Source organism: Thermobia domestica, chromosome 5 (assembly GCF_964235325.1).
Source record: "Thermobia domestica chromosome 5, izTheDome1.hap1.1, whole genome shotgun sequence".
Taxonomy (NCBI): Eukaryota; Metazoa; Arthropoda; class Insecta; order Zygentoma; family Lepismatidae; genus Thermobia; species Thermobia domestica.
Window position 1 is genome coordinate 122,539,032 of NC_137458.1, and position 15,007 is coordinate 122,554,038.

Here is a 15,007-nt window from a genome sequence, read left to right on the forward strand (position 1 = left end):
TGCCCATCAAACCATCCACGACGAGCTCGGTTTGCATAAAGTCGCCGATTTGCCTCAGATTTAGACATGCAAAATGCCGTGCAAAAGTAGCTTCACGACCAGCCGAAACCTTTTATTTAGAAGGAATACGTAAGCTCGTTGACCGTTGGGATAAGTGCATTGATAAGGAAGGAGATTACGTAGAAAAATGATGTGCATAGTATAACCCTAGCTTCATGTAAATAAACTGTAGAATGAAAAGTGTAGATAATTTTTGACTTGCCCTCGTAATAATAATAATAATAATAATAATAATAATAATAATAATAATAATAATAATAATAATAATAATAATAATAATAATAATAATAATAATAACGTACGATGTAGAATAGACAGAACTATATTTGGATTATTGATAAATAAATACGATTCTTTAAACGAGTACTTTTGTTCTGTTCACTTCTTATGAACTGCTGTGGAGTGAATTCATTATATCTCGCATGATGAGTGAAGTTGTGACGCTTAGATAATTTGTCTGAATTTTTTTTCAACAAGCAGAGCAACCAATTAAAAGCACTGTTATTGATCCGTTAATGAATATTGAATGGGATCAGAAACATATTATTGGAATACGTTAGTCACGCTATCAAATCTTGTTACTCTTTTTTTCTTTCTTTTTAAGTAAGCGAAGAAAAAAATATTTTCTGAAAAACTGAAATATAATTATTCAAGTAAAACACCCGCAGTTATAACATCCGATAGTTACTTACAGAACGAACGTCACTTGAATACCTAATTTTGCTGGTTTTGCGCCGACATTTACTGAACCTCGTAAGACTCCATTTTTACATTCCAAACACTAAAAGAAACAGAAAAGTAGATTCCACGTGCGTAGCCCTAATGACCAACCTTGACCTTCATTTTTATTTTGGCAACGTGATCCATTCATAAAAGACTAGAGGCGTTATTATTATTATTATTATTATTATTATTATTATTATTATTATTATTATTATTATTATTATTATTATTATTATTATTATTAAATGAAACCTATGTCATTCGATGGTCTCCTCTTTCAAGAATCTGGAGAAGCGCTAGAAAGGGCATGGTTGGATAAGTATAGTGAAATAGCCCCAGACGAATCTTGGGGCGACACTTAGATAGTATGTAGGTACCTCAACTCTCATTTTTTCATGAGAAATGGCGCAAAGGGATTAATTTATTTCTCAAGAATTACTCGATCGATTTTGTTCAAACTTGGATCATATGTATAGACGTATACAAGGGCTTTGTCTGAAAAAATTAACAGCTCCCCGCGACCATTTCCCTCCTCAAAAAACTCGATTCAATATTTTGAGCCCCTTTTGACCAACAATGGTCTGCGAGCACAATTATAAAAAAATAATTTTAGAGGTCGCTTTAACCCTACAATCTCACATATTTTTCCCCCAAATTGTATCATGGGTACGCCATGATCAAAATTAGCCAAAACTAACCATACCACACTTACAAGGGGACAATTACAAAACGAACGGCTATTGATGTAGCTTTAGCATATTTGCTAAGTGAATGAATGAGAAATCACACCTGAAGTGCCAAATTCACTGAGAGCCCATTTGATGGCCTGTGGCGTCCCCATCCCTAGTTTGGGATATAGTGAAACTTGATATTTAACAATTTACTTGGGAATGAACATCCTTATTACTTTAAAAGAAAAAGAAACAATGAATCTTTGTGGTTGTGTGAATTTGTCGTGAAAATAGGAATAGTGAGAGCGAAAAGCGTCTGTTTCGATTTTTGTTGGGGGGGGGGGATTCAAGATCCTCCATCTACATAAGAATTGTACTTTTATATTGATAAATTAGTAGTCAATGGATTAAAATATAGACCCTGTAAAACTTATATTGAGGACAAAGGTTATGAAGTCCCTATGCCTGCATTTAAAGGCAAAAAAATCACTATTGTCCACTGCAGAAGCAAATGATACAGGTTTTGTTACAAGAATTCGTTGGCCAGTCGAAGCTACACATAGAATGCTGAAAGAAAAGTATCTATCGTCTGTTGGATGAAATATTTGACAATGAAATGATAACTAGTATCGATCCGTATTATAGAGTTGCTAGTTTTCTACACAATAAATTCTCCAAACGTGTGATACCAGATGAAATACATTTCGCAATCACCGCAATCATGAAATCTGAGAAAACTTCAGGAAACGAAAACGCAAAGAAGAAATTGCGAACAAGAGAACTTCCGTTTACATCTATTTCTTCACATGATCGTGAGGATTTTGATCGAATGACAGATTTTTTTTTTTTTGAAAGGATTGTTTTGTGGATCCTTCCAATATAAACAGACAAAAATATGTTATTTGGCTGAAATGTTGGATGAAAGTTAGTATTAATATACAGTATGTTAAACACAACGACAAGATTTTAAAACGACAGTGCATTCAAGACATACGCAAAGCAAGACATACAAATGCTTCATGTAAAACCAAATACAGAAAGTTACAAAAGTATGAATAGGTACCGTTGCAACTGTGCAAATGGATTGCGAACAGTTGGCTCTTGCTCCCATGTTCCAGCTACCTAAGTTATGAATGCTATTTGTTGAGGATCCAAAAACCAGCACAAAAATTGAGCAAAATATTCGATCACGACATTTGTGTGGTCATAAATGAAAACAGTGACAAGGACTAAAGTACGCACTACAATGTTCTTCCATCCTTATTTGTTTCACACATTAAAATACTTGTACTTCTTATATGTCACTTACTTTCCCTTTGCATTATATTTTCTTCTATTTCTTCCCTTTTATTCAAATGTTGAAGTTTTCCACTACTCTACTTCTTATCTCCATCTCGTCCACTCAGAACATATGAGAGACACTACTGCATTTCGTTGTTGATGGTTATCCTCTTTCGAGCTGAAGCTATTTCACTTTGATTGGACACTTTAGGTAACATTGACTTTTTTTGTATACAAACACACACATTGAAACTCCAGGCATCCTTAAATGGGATATTTACGGGGATCTAATGGCAATTTTAACCTCATATTCATATACAGGCTGATTGATTCATATGAAATAAACACCAATATCAACAGTTTCACTTTGAATCAAAATGGAGATGGGGACACCACAGGCCATCAAATGGGGTCTCAGTTAGTTTGGCATTTTTCAGGTGTGATTTCTTATTCATTCACTTAGCAAATATGCTAAAGCTAAATCAATAGCTGTTTGTTTTGCAATTGCCCCCTTATAGGTGTGGTATGGTTGGTTTTGGCTAATTTTGATCATGGCGTACACGTGATACAATTTTGGAAAAATATGTGATTATAGGGTTAAAGCGACATCTAAAATTATTTTTTTCATAACTGTGCTTGCAGACCATCATAAGTCAAAAGGGGCTCAAAATATTGAATCGAATTTTTTGAGGGGGAAAAAGTCGTTTTTTTTTTTTTTTTTTTTTTTTTTTTTTTTTGACAAAGCCCTTGTATGCATCTATATATACATTCAAGTTTGAAGAAAATCGATCGAGCCATTCTTGAGAAATAAATTAATCCCTCTTTCCAATTTTGCTCCATTTCTCATGAATCAATAAGAGTTGAGATTTGAAACGTGAGGAATTAATGTATCTTGTGGGTACCTATATACCACCCACTTGTCGTCCCAAGATTCATCTGGGGCCATTTCACTATACTTATCCACCCACGCCCTTTTGTAAACCCATACAATTCGTTAGTGCTTCGTTTGTGAACATTTGAGCTTTTCAAACTGGTATATTTGTACTTCCAATTTGGGTCTTAGAAGAAACACAAAGGTCAAGCAGTCGGATGATACTTAAAATTTTTAATTTGAACTCCAAATTAACTTTCAGGTGGACAAACAGCTTGTACATGGGTTTTATCGGGGTTCTCCCGTTTAACCCCACTTTATTCATTTCTCACCGCCTCCTTTAGCTAGCTGGCTTAACGTGGGACGTAAAGTTTAAAGATTTAATTTTATTTCATTTTTGAAACTAGAAAGTTTCTAATTGTTCTTATTTTTGACTTAAGTACTTGTACTAGTTACCGTTCACAACTTAATATCTTCTTCCAACATTTTCACTGGTATGGAATGTTATACTTGTGAAGCAACAGGAGAGAGAGGATAACTTGAATTTTCTAAACGAGTAAATCATCATAGCTCATACTCACGTAAAATTCATACAAATGCAGAATCATCTAGCATGATACATAGACCTTCTTTATCATTATAGTGCGACTATATTCATGAAACTGCGTAAAATGTTAAAGAAAATTATAAAGGTCCTATAATATCACAGACAGAAATTAGCCCTACTATACGATACAGGAAATCTGAAAGAAACCAATGATAAGAAGAACAAAAATTGCACTTTTATACAGAGGCAATAACTCACACTGAAAGCAATGCAACGCATTATGCCCTCCTGACATTACAGCAGGGGCGGATCCAGGACCGACTTTGGGGGGGGGGGTGTCATACTGCTACTTAGAGCTACTTTTAAGAGCTTCAAACTCTGGGGTGGATTTTATTTATATATATAAAATAAGAAAGTTTCCTCATCTAGGGGGGATTGCCCCCCTGCATTACAGAAAGGGAGAAATGGTCCTTAAAAGGTTGTGTGATCACCACGGATAGCTGCATGCTCTATAACAGTGCTATTCAACCATTTTTTTTTCTCTCGTATCCCTTGACACAGTTTGCCATCCAATTGTGTATCCCTGAAGCTGTGTAAAAGAAATTAAATCGAAGTGAACTTATTAATTTCAATATACATGTTCTGTTGATTAAAAAGGAGAACAAATAGAGACCCAATTAGTGTGCCAATCAAAAGATTATTTACAGGAGAATAAAGTGCACATCCGAAAATGTTAATGTGAAATTTCAAAACATATGAGAGACATCCAGTTCTACTGAGGGGGATTTTCCCTTCATCCCCCCTGATAATTCGCACACTGAGGACAATGTTAAAAATTCAAAAAACTAAAAGTAACGGTAGAACTAAACTGTTAATGAGATGATTGAGCTTGTTTCCGGGACGACAACTCCTTGATTCTTGGTCGAATCTTCGAGAGTGCGAGAATCAGAGCTGATTCTGGATTCAAGCAATTTCTGTGTTTCGTTTTTATTGATATTAACGCAGAGGAAACATTGGAAAGAAAGAAATTTCTCCAACTATGATAATTCAATAAATATTGGAAATGTGCTTATTTTAGAATTATGTACCCCGAGAAATATCTTCGCGTACCCCCTGTTGAATAGCGCTGCTCTATAACATACTTCCATGTTGCTCACAAAATTGCTAATGAGTTGTTTTGTGGTATGGAACACTAATTGCTTGCGGACAAATTGAAGTTCCATTCAGCACTATAACGTTCCATAGTGACCGTTTCGTCTCGACGGAGAAAGAAATGTTGGATCAACGGTACCACAAATCATCTACCAGCAACAACATTTTCTGGAGCTTCAAAATCCTAACAATGTCTGACACATTACGATTATCGTAGCAGATTCATTTTTCATCTGAAGTAACTATGCACACCTTCCCGGTTATTCCTTTTAGTCAGGAAACTGCACATCTTCATACGGTTATTCTTGTTACCCGGTATTAACTCATGTGACACCCATGGGTTCAACTTTTTCACCTTATCAATTGCACGAAGTCACCGAATGACAGTGGTATGATGTATGCCTTACTCATCTACAATGGTATGAACACTTTTCGGAGCATCTGTTTCCACATTGTTTCTGAGGAGCTCACACGTACATTATTTTGGTCGGTGTCAAAGGAGTTCATTTTGCACACACAAGAAAGAAGTTACACAACAATAGAGAAGTATGGATTCATTCGCTATTCCTGACCCAGTTGCTGTGTTAATGTTTTTAGATATCTGCTGAGCAGAATGTCCTAGTTTGAATTAGTAAAGAAACATCACTCGCAACTGTACCGCTTGGATGCCAAGTGACCTATGTCCAAAAAGTGAAAAACAGAAATGTACTAATGCTTTCATTCATTATTTTTATGCATGGGTACCTTAAAAGTAGTTTTGTAAACAGTATATTATAAGGCTATAAAGTGCATAGCTATTGTTTTCTGATTGCCAAGATAACAAGAAATATGACTTATTCATTTAACTATTGCAAGTCGAATTTCTTTCGCAAAATTTTAATTTTGGATTTCTAGGTTTCTTGGCACTAGGTCTCTCTATTATGTTTTTTCCGTGATGCACTATCATAAAACCAGCATTGCTCTCTGCCTATTTGAGTACAAAAGCCTGTTTATTGAACTGCACAGAGTTTGCGATAGACATGTGCCCTCAATCCATCCCTATTTTGTATTGCTAAGATGAGTTTCCCACCAGGATCAAACAAGACATTTCATTTGCACCAAGCCAATAGAAGGTCGATTACACAGTACACTTAAAATGCACAAGATTTTCCCTCGAAACGTTAATATACTAAGATCGAAGAATCTATACATTCAACAAATTAAGAATTGATCCAATTTGTAAGTAAAATTGAACGGCTCCTCAGTGGTAGAGCGCCCGCCTCTAGTATGAGAGGACCCTGGTTCGACCCCAGGCACGTGAGTTTTTGGTGGATAATGCTGTGTCCTTGGGTTTTCTCGGGGTTCTTCAATTTCTTCCCAAATTATCATTACAACCATTCTTTCATAATCTATCATTTTTATTAATCATTCATCTACTTTAATCTGTATTTTTCACACTAAAATTAAATATTTAATTTAGTTTTTCTTCCTCTTCTTAGGTCTAAAGAGAGAAATAGTATTATTATTTTTTCAGACTAAAGACTTGTGACATTTGTAACCTTTATGATAATTGATAACTACAGCCCGGATTTATATGCAAAATGCATGTTTACAGTAATAGGCAGAAACGTATGGAAAATATTTTTTTTTCTTTCCGAAGGACTTGTAAGGGCTCATTTGAGAGGCATATGATAGAGCATATAAGTGCATATTTTGAGTGAATTTCGATGTGCATGCATATTTTGTAAACTTTGCAGGATACTGCATAATTTCCGAATTTTATTGCTGCATACTAGCACATTTCAGAGTAGGGTATATATCACAAGAAAATAAGATATTTAAAGTGGACACTTCGTAAACGCAAATGTAGAACAAAATGCTGTATAGGATAATAGAATGAAGTGTTGTATCATAAAATTAGTCCACCTGGCTTGTCTTCTACAAGGTCTTCATCGTGTAGCAGAAACAATCAAATTCCAATATCCGGAAGCAGACGCACTTACATCAAATGTAAAGAAAGTATTGTGAAAGCTCCATCTCGCATACGTATCTTTCACGAAGTTGCGAAAAATGTTCCGCTGTCTCCGCAACTACTTTTAAGTTAACTTTTTATCTGATAGGGCACGTGGCATGAGGCTGTGTCAGGAAAATGTTTCTCGACAATCTGGTAGTGAGAACAAAATTACATACACAAAATCTCTCGAGAATACCTGAAATTATCAGACAGTTGGGTTCCCATAACAATGCTTTGTAGCATTCACTCTCCTTGTTGGGCGAATTATAGCAGACTTTGTCCAGTGAAACTCATGGTGTTGCGAAAATAGCGTCAGATAAACTTTGCCAAATATTAGGCAAAATTCCCGGGTACAAAACAATCTGTGACATTGCAGATGTACTTAATGGTGAAAAATTGGAAGAGAACCTAACACAGGAAGATGTTTGGTGTTTTTCAAATGCACCAGTGACTTCTGCTGATGTAGAAAGGAACTTTTCGTTCTACAAAACATTTCTCACTGATAAAAACGCAGAGGGTTTACATAAGAAAACCTAAGGAAGACGTTCATAGTTTATTGCAACAGAGGTCATTAAGACAAGATCTTTTTTGTAAGAAATTGAAATTTTATTTTCTTAATGTACATTTTAGTGTATGTGTTAAATTTTTTAATGCATACTTTAGTGTATATTCTTGATATTTTTCGTGCATATTTGCATGCATGTCTCGGGGTTGCTTTGTGCATGGAAATCCGGTCTCTACTGATAACATTTCACAATACTGGAGAACCTCCATGGCCACCCATAGAATAAGAAAAAAGAAGTTTCCAAGTTAATCCTTACAAACATTGATAACAGGGATAAACGTTGAGTTACGAAAGTCCATTTTTAAATAATAATATGCGTATTAGAAGAGTTATTCTCAAATGTCATTGACAAGGGTGGACCAAGGCAAAATTTTCACCCGGGAAAAGTGATTTTTTGCCTTTCCTAGTCCTAGTTTATATTTTACAGTTTATTACAGTGATTTTAATATTTTAAACTCATTTTTCAAAAAGAAAAATAATACTCAAATACACAACTAAAAATATACATATGGTATCAATTATTATTTATGCACCGATATGTATAAACAAACAAACAAACAAAAAAAAAACAATATCGAACAGCAATTATTGAATACTACTAATGCTGACATGATTACTGCTATATTGTACATTGTTTAGTTGTAGCAGCAACATCAGCAAAATATATCCGACTATGTAACAATCTATTCTAATAGCGTGAAATATCAACAAATACATTTCACATATGTTGAACGTGTTTTAGGCGGCAGGAGAAAGGATTCAAAGCTAGTAGCTGATTTTTTTTTTTTTCGTAGTGCCGCTTCTAACCTCATCCTATGTTGTTGCAAAGTGGTATATTTGATTTCAAAACACTGTTAAAGTGAATAATGTGACAAGGACTGTACATAGCGAATAATGTTGCTTCAGGCTGTCTCGTCTTGTCTCATTCAAAGGATGTCATGTCTCGAAAAGATGTGCTAGCCTCGTCTCGTCTCGAAGGTTCTGTCTTGTCTCGTCTCATGACAACACTAACTTTGTTTCACAAACACGAGTTTTTTTTAATTAATTAATTATTATTTTTTTTTTTTTTTTACGAAAATTTCCTGAGACATTTTTTTGTTTAATTTCAGAAGCAGGCATCAGACGATTAGCTCGAGAACGGGATTGTCTGTTCAAAACCCGGCAGTTGACTACCCTAATTCTTAATGGTCTAAAACAGTGCTATTCAACCTTTTTTTCTCGCGTACCCCTAGACACAGTTCGCCATCCAATTGTGTACCCCTGAAACTGTTTTAAAGAAATTAAATTGAAATGAACTTATTAAACTTAATACACATGTTCTGTTGATTAAAAAGGGGAACAAATAGAGACCCAACAAAAGGAAGATCAGTGTGCCAATAAAAGAACTATTTACACGGGGACAACAAAGTGCAAATACGAAAAAATTAAAATGGGAAATTTTGAAACATATGAGAGACATCCAGTTCTACTGAGGGGATTTTCCCTATCATCCTCCCTGATAATTCACACACTGAGGACAATGTTAAAAATTCAAAAACTAAACGGAACTTTAGAACTAACCTGTTAATAACATGACTGACCTTGTTTCTGAGAGACCAACTTCTCCATTCTTGCTTGAATATTGAAAATATGCTTATTTTAGGATTACGTACCCCCAGAAACATCTTCGTGTACCCTCAGGGTACGCGTACCCCCGGTTGAATAGCACTGGTCTAAAATTACAGAAAAAAGAGCCGTAATATATATAATGCATCTATCTATCTATCTATCTATCTATCTATCTATCTATCTATCTATCTATCTATCTATCTATCTATCTATCTATCTATCTATCTATCTATCTTAATTCGGTTGCACTAGTTTGCATAACTGCCAAGGATATGCTTTTCTCTTTTAAAAAAATCAAACATTTTTTTCGCACAACAGTCATAATTTAGGCATTACTGTAATTTTCGGGTTCTAATTCAGCAAAAATAATACAGAGCTTTGCAACTGAGTAAATTTGCAAATTATCTATAGTTTTCGAGATTCAAGGAAGAATCATTTTCAAAAACATTCATCTTAGAAATTTCCTATGTAACGCTACTGCCTCCAAACAAAGCAATTACTCATTTACTAAATGAAAATTAAAAACAAAATAAAATAAAATTGGGAAAATAGAAATACAAGTAAAAGATCTTGCCTGTTCCTTCTCAGCTCCCTGGAACATATTAGTATCGAATTGTCTCTTGTCTGGTGCTTGACCCTGCAGAAGTTGTAGAATAATCAGGATATAAAACCTTACTATATTCCTTTTGGTGGAAATGCATCAAATGTCTTTTTAACTCTGTTGTGGAGCCATGAGTCACTTTCAATTCCGTCTTTGTGTGCCTCTTCTTGCACAATAGGCATGTTACTATTTTATTCGAGTTTATTTCTTTTCGAATTTCGAAAAAGATATCAAATTTACTTGGACGTCTGCTAAATTTATTTTGTGCATTCGAAGTACAAGAAGGTTGATCGTCAGCTTTCTGTAGGTTACACATTCAGGATCACTTAAACACGACTACAATCTTTCAACAACTGCTTAGTTTCGATTGAACGAGTAATTAATTATTACGACAAGAATATTTGTCAATACAAATGAGACCTATGTGACTTTCTGATTTCGAAAATGGATTAGGTTCAAATAACATCATAAAAAAAAAAAAAACTAAATTTTGTCAAACCAGTATAGTATCCTTTCAAAACTCTACCAAAAAGGTTTACACTTTTCTGTCTTTGCTCGGAACGAGAAAGACCATGTAACAATGGTTATTTACTGATGAAACTGCTATTAAGAGTACTTGTACTTCTATAACAGGATTTTTATACATAGGTATCCTCACCAGCCTCCGGAATGAAATCTTCTGAAACACTGATGTCGATGAATGCTTTAACATTGTACTTGAATCTGGAATCACTATCACAATGTAATTAAATGTTCGCCGAACAACCTTGCAAGTGACAACAATCCAAGTTTATAGAAATCGAAAAAACAATTGTTGATTATGTATAGACTTTAAATTAAGAGTACTTTTTCAGTTTCAAACTATGCAGTTCCAAACTAGTATCAAATGATATTACATAGAATTGGAACTTCTATTACAGTACCGTTGTTCTGTTAAAATCTCAATGTGACAGAAATTGTCGCTTGCAGCAATTGTTCGGCGAAGCAACTGAATTAAATTTGAATCGATCGGAAAATGGAAATAAAAACTGTTTGTGAGAATCATTCTAAAAATAATAACTTCAGGTATTTCCTGTTCTTTGTAGGATAGACCTCATTTGAAATAATAAACTCTGGTATACATTCCGAAGGCAAATAATTTATTCCGAGTTAGTAAATTTTTAAACAAATTCAAAAACTGTGTTTGCATTATCGAGACCAGTCGTTCTTTCAGGAAAACTGTTCCGGGGGAGGGGGAGGGGCACACTTAGTACTCCGGAGGGCACTGCCGATACTATTCTATTACATTATAGACGTATTATTTTGCTCTCCTCCGGAGGGCACTCTCAGAGCTCCGGGGAGAAGCAGTGCCCCCCAAAAAACGTCTGGAAGAAACACGAGATGAGACGAAACATTTCATCAATTGTCTCGTCTCGTCTCGTGTCTCGTCCTAAGAGGTTATGTCTAGTCTTGTGGCAACACTAATAGTGAAACTATAACATCTCCTAGACAATACTTTCAAAAAAGGCCGACAGTTTGGCGCGGCGGTACCGTTTCTAAGAAATCAAAAGTAAGTACTGTACATACTGTCCCTCTCCCGTTCTACTTTGAAAGAGTAAAATATATAAAATCCAATAACATTCATTGCCTGTGAAAGTTCATAAAGAACATGGTCCGCAATAAATAATAACGACTCCCCCTCCACTATTTCTTCTACATGTCATGTCTCCATTTGTCGATACAGCCCCCCTAGTACTATAAAACTCTCTTCTTCTGTGGTGGGATGGAAAAAGATGATGTAATCGACGCTACTTTATAAAAATATAAAGCAAAAAAGTCAGTAGAAAACACGTTATAAAATTTACTTTTTGAGTCTCATTTTAACGCCCCAAGCAGTTGCCCAGGTTGCCCGGCCCTTGGTACGCCCCTGGTCATTGAATTTGCTTCTTGCTACCTAATTACGTATGGGATATTTAATGAGACAGAACGAAGTGTGTATTATCTCAAGATTTTTTAATTTAGTCGAAATTCACCACGGGATTCTTAATTTTCGTGTGGTGTGTGTGTCAATATATATATATCAAATACTTTCCAAAGGATGCTTTAACCCTCCGTGGTCACACTGGGGTCTGACAGACCCCAGAGAAATTACTTTTAGTTCTGATTTTCCCCTGTTGTTCTTTTGAAACCTTTCTCATCCATGTAAATTCAATTGGCAACACTGCCTATTATTATGGCTAGTACGATGAGTTTATCACAGAATAGTAAAACGAAAAATGCAATATATATATATATATATATATATATATATATATATATATATATATAATTAAAATAAAAAAAAATAAAACATTAAATAAGACCAAAAAGTTTCTGGGGTCCAGTGTGACTTCCGTGTCAAGAAAATAAGTGTGACCTAGGGTTAAATTTGTAGTTTCAAGGTTGCCAGTTTACGTACCGGTACTTTGTTAAGTTTATTCTGACATAATTAAATTTATCTTTTCTCATTATCATGTCATAATCAGATAGCAGGTGTGGAATCCTCAATAACAGTTGGGGTGCAATTACATATAGGTTTACGTCTACGCAACGCAAAATTTGCGTTTTGGTTAGCGATGATCGTTAACACATTAGTTTTATAAATTTGTGACAATTTAATAGATATATCTGTAGAGGAATCGGATAAATAAACTTAGGCTATATGGATATATTTTGTGCAAGTTAAAAACAAATCAGAACAACTCTAATCTACTGAAACTATAGGAAAACTTCATCTTATGATTTTTTTTTTTTTTAACATTAAATGTCTTTTCCACTTCTTAACAGCTAAATATGATTTTCTGCAATATATAGTAGCTAATGCTTTTATAAGAAATTTCTCCGGGACAGTCCCGGTTTTAAATGAAATAATTAACTGTCCCAAAAGTGGCTTTCGGCAAGGACGAAGATCCTAGGGGGTCTGAGGGGGCCCGGGCCTCCCCAAAGCTCATGTGGGCCCCCCTCGGATAGTATTTATGAATATACAGTATTTGGTATAATTTGAATTTAATTTGTCTTAAAATCCTCATATATGCCTTCTGTATCTGGATGCCCTTCTTCCCCAAATTTACAGAGAAATCGGCGCCTTTGGCTTTCGGGACGCGTTTGTCCCGGTTTTCGTTCTTCAGCTTGAAAACAAAATTCAACCTGCAAGAACTAGTATGTCACACCTAACAACGGAAGGTTTTTGGAAGATTTGTGTAGCCAATTCACATCCATTCTTTTGTCCTATAGATTTTTAAACTTCCAGACGGGAAAAAGGATTTTAAAAAATATTCGAGACGGGGCATATGTTATGCCAATAATTTCCTGACTAATGATATTCTTTTGTTACAATATATATAGCGTGTGTGAGTTGGAAACGTCAAAGTATTGGCGTAAGAGTGGATGATTGTACCTTCTCCGAACATTTTAATTTAAACTTCCATTCTATTACATCAGGCATTTTTTGTAAGACGTGCTTGAAAGAGATGCCGACTTCTGATTTTAAATTTCTACTTTTATTATTATTATCAAGCAGTGCTTACAGTGACAACATCCATTGTTCGCTTCAGTATTTTTGTTTTGGAAATCACACTAACTACGCCTGTATATACATTACAACCTAGCGGGAAAAAGAGTTCAAGAAGTTTGTGAACATTACTGTAGCAAGGGGAGGGGAATTTAGCACACCTCAATAATAAAACGATAATTTTTGCAGAGTTCTCTCGTGGCTAAGTGATTAGTGTACGCGCCATTGGCGTGAGACGCCCGGGTTCCATTCCGAGAGGAAGCTCATGTGGTTCGGATTCCATGTTTATCAGTAGGTATAACCATGGGCGGCGATTAGGGGGGCAAAGCGGGGTAGTTGCCCCCACTTTTTTGAAATGACCCGCTAATGCAGGGATGCAAATAAACAACAAAATTTTATTAGCTCAAAAAAAAAAAAAAAAGCCACTAGCCCACATTCCACAATAGAAATCATTTACTTACCTTCGGTATGATATTAAATACACGCCCGTATCGATGAACCACTCACCCCGGGGCGAGTCGTTATTTGCATTCCTGCACTAATGCATACAGAGTTTCATTTGGAAATGTAAAGTTTTTGCATGTATTACTGGTTCATAAAAAAAAAAAAAAAAAAAAAAAAAAAAAAAAAAAAAAAAAAAAAAAAGTGCCACATAATATTTGCCGTTGCGCCAATGGTTGTCTTTCCATGGAGTTAAGAAAGCTACACGTTTTAATTGCCACGGAGAATGTCCGAAAATTAATCTATTGGAGCGCAACAATTACAGTGTACTTTCAATTTTTCTTACAATGGCTCGATATGTTAGTCAGCAGTTTTGAAACTAATTGAGAAGACATTTCACAAAATAAGAAAGTACTTCTCCCGTTTCCATTGTTGTGCATACGAGTGGAGTGGTGTGTTTAGGGTTGTACGAGTGTATATAGATATACAATTGAATTTAGTTAATTCGACATAATTCTAGGTTTTAGGATTGTTTTGTATAACTGGAGTGTGGAGTAATTCTAAGTATTGTTGTATTTTGATGCATTCCAAGTAAGTGAAAACTGCACCTGATGGCAACGAACATGTTTCGGGAAGCTGCAAAAGTATTTCTTTAAATGTCGCTTATAGTATTTTCTGTCTTTCATTTTCTAAGAGTAATAAATAACATACATTTAATAGCATCTGTGGAATTAAAAATATGTTATCCATTAATCCCAGTTTAAATATCACTTTTGCAAAACAAGCCTCATTATCCATGACTTTGATTAATATTATCGTTTCTATTTTCTTGTTTTGCAAATTTGTTCTTGTTTTGCAAATCTGATCACTCAATTTTCCAGAAAGAATTTTAAAATGTTCATGAGCAAGCAGTGGCGTATTTAAGGGGGGGGGGCTTCCGGGCTTAAGCCCCCCGAAATCTTACT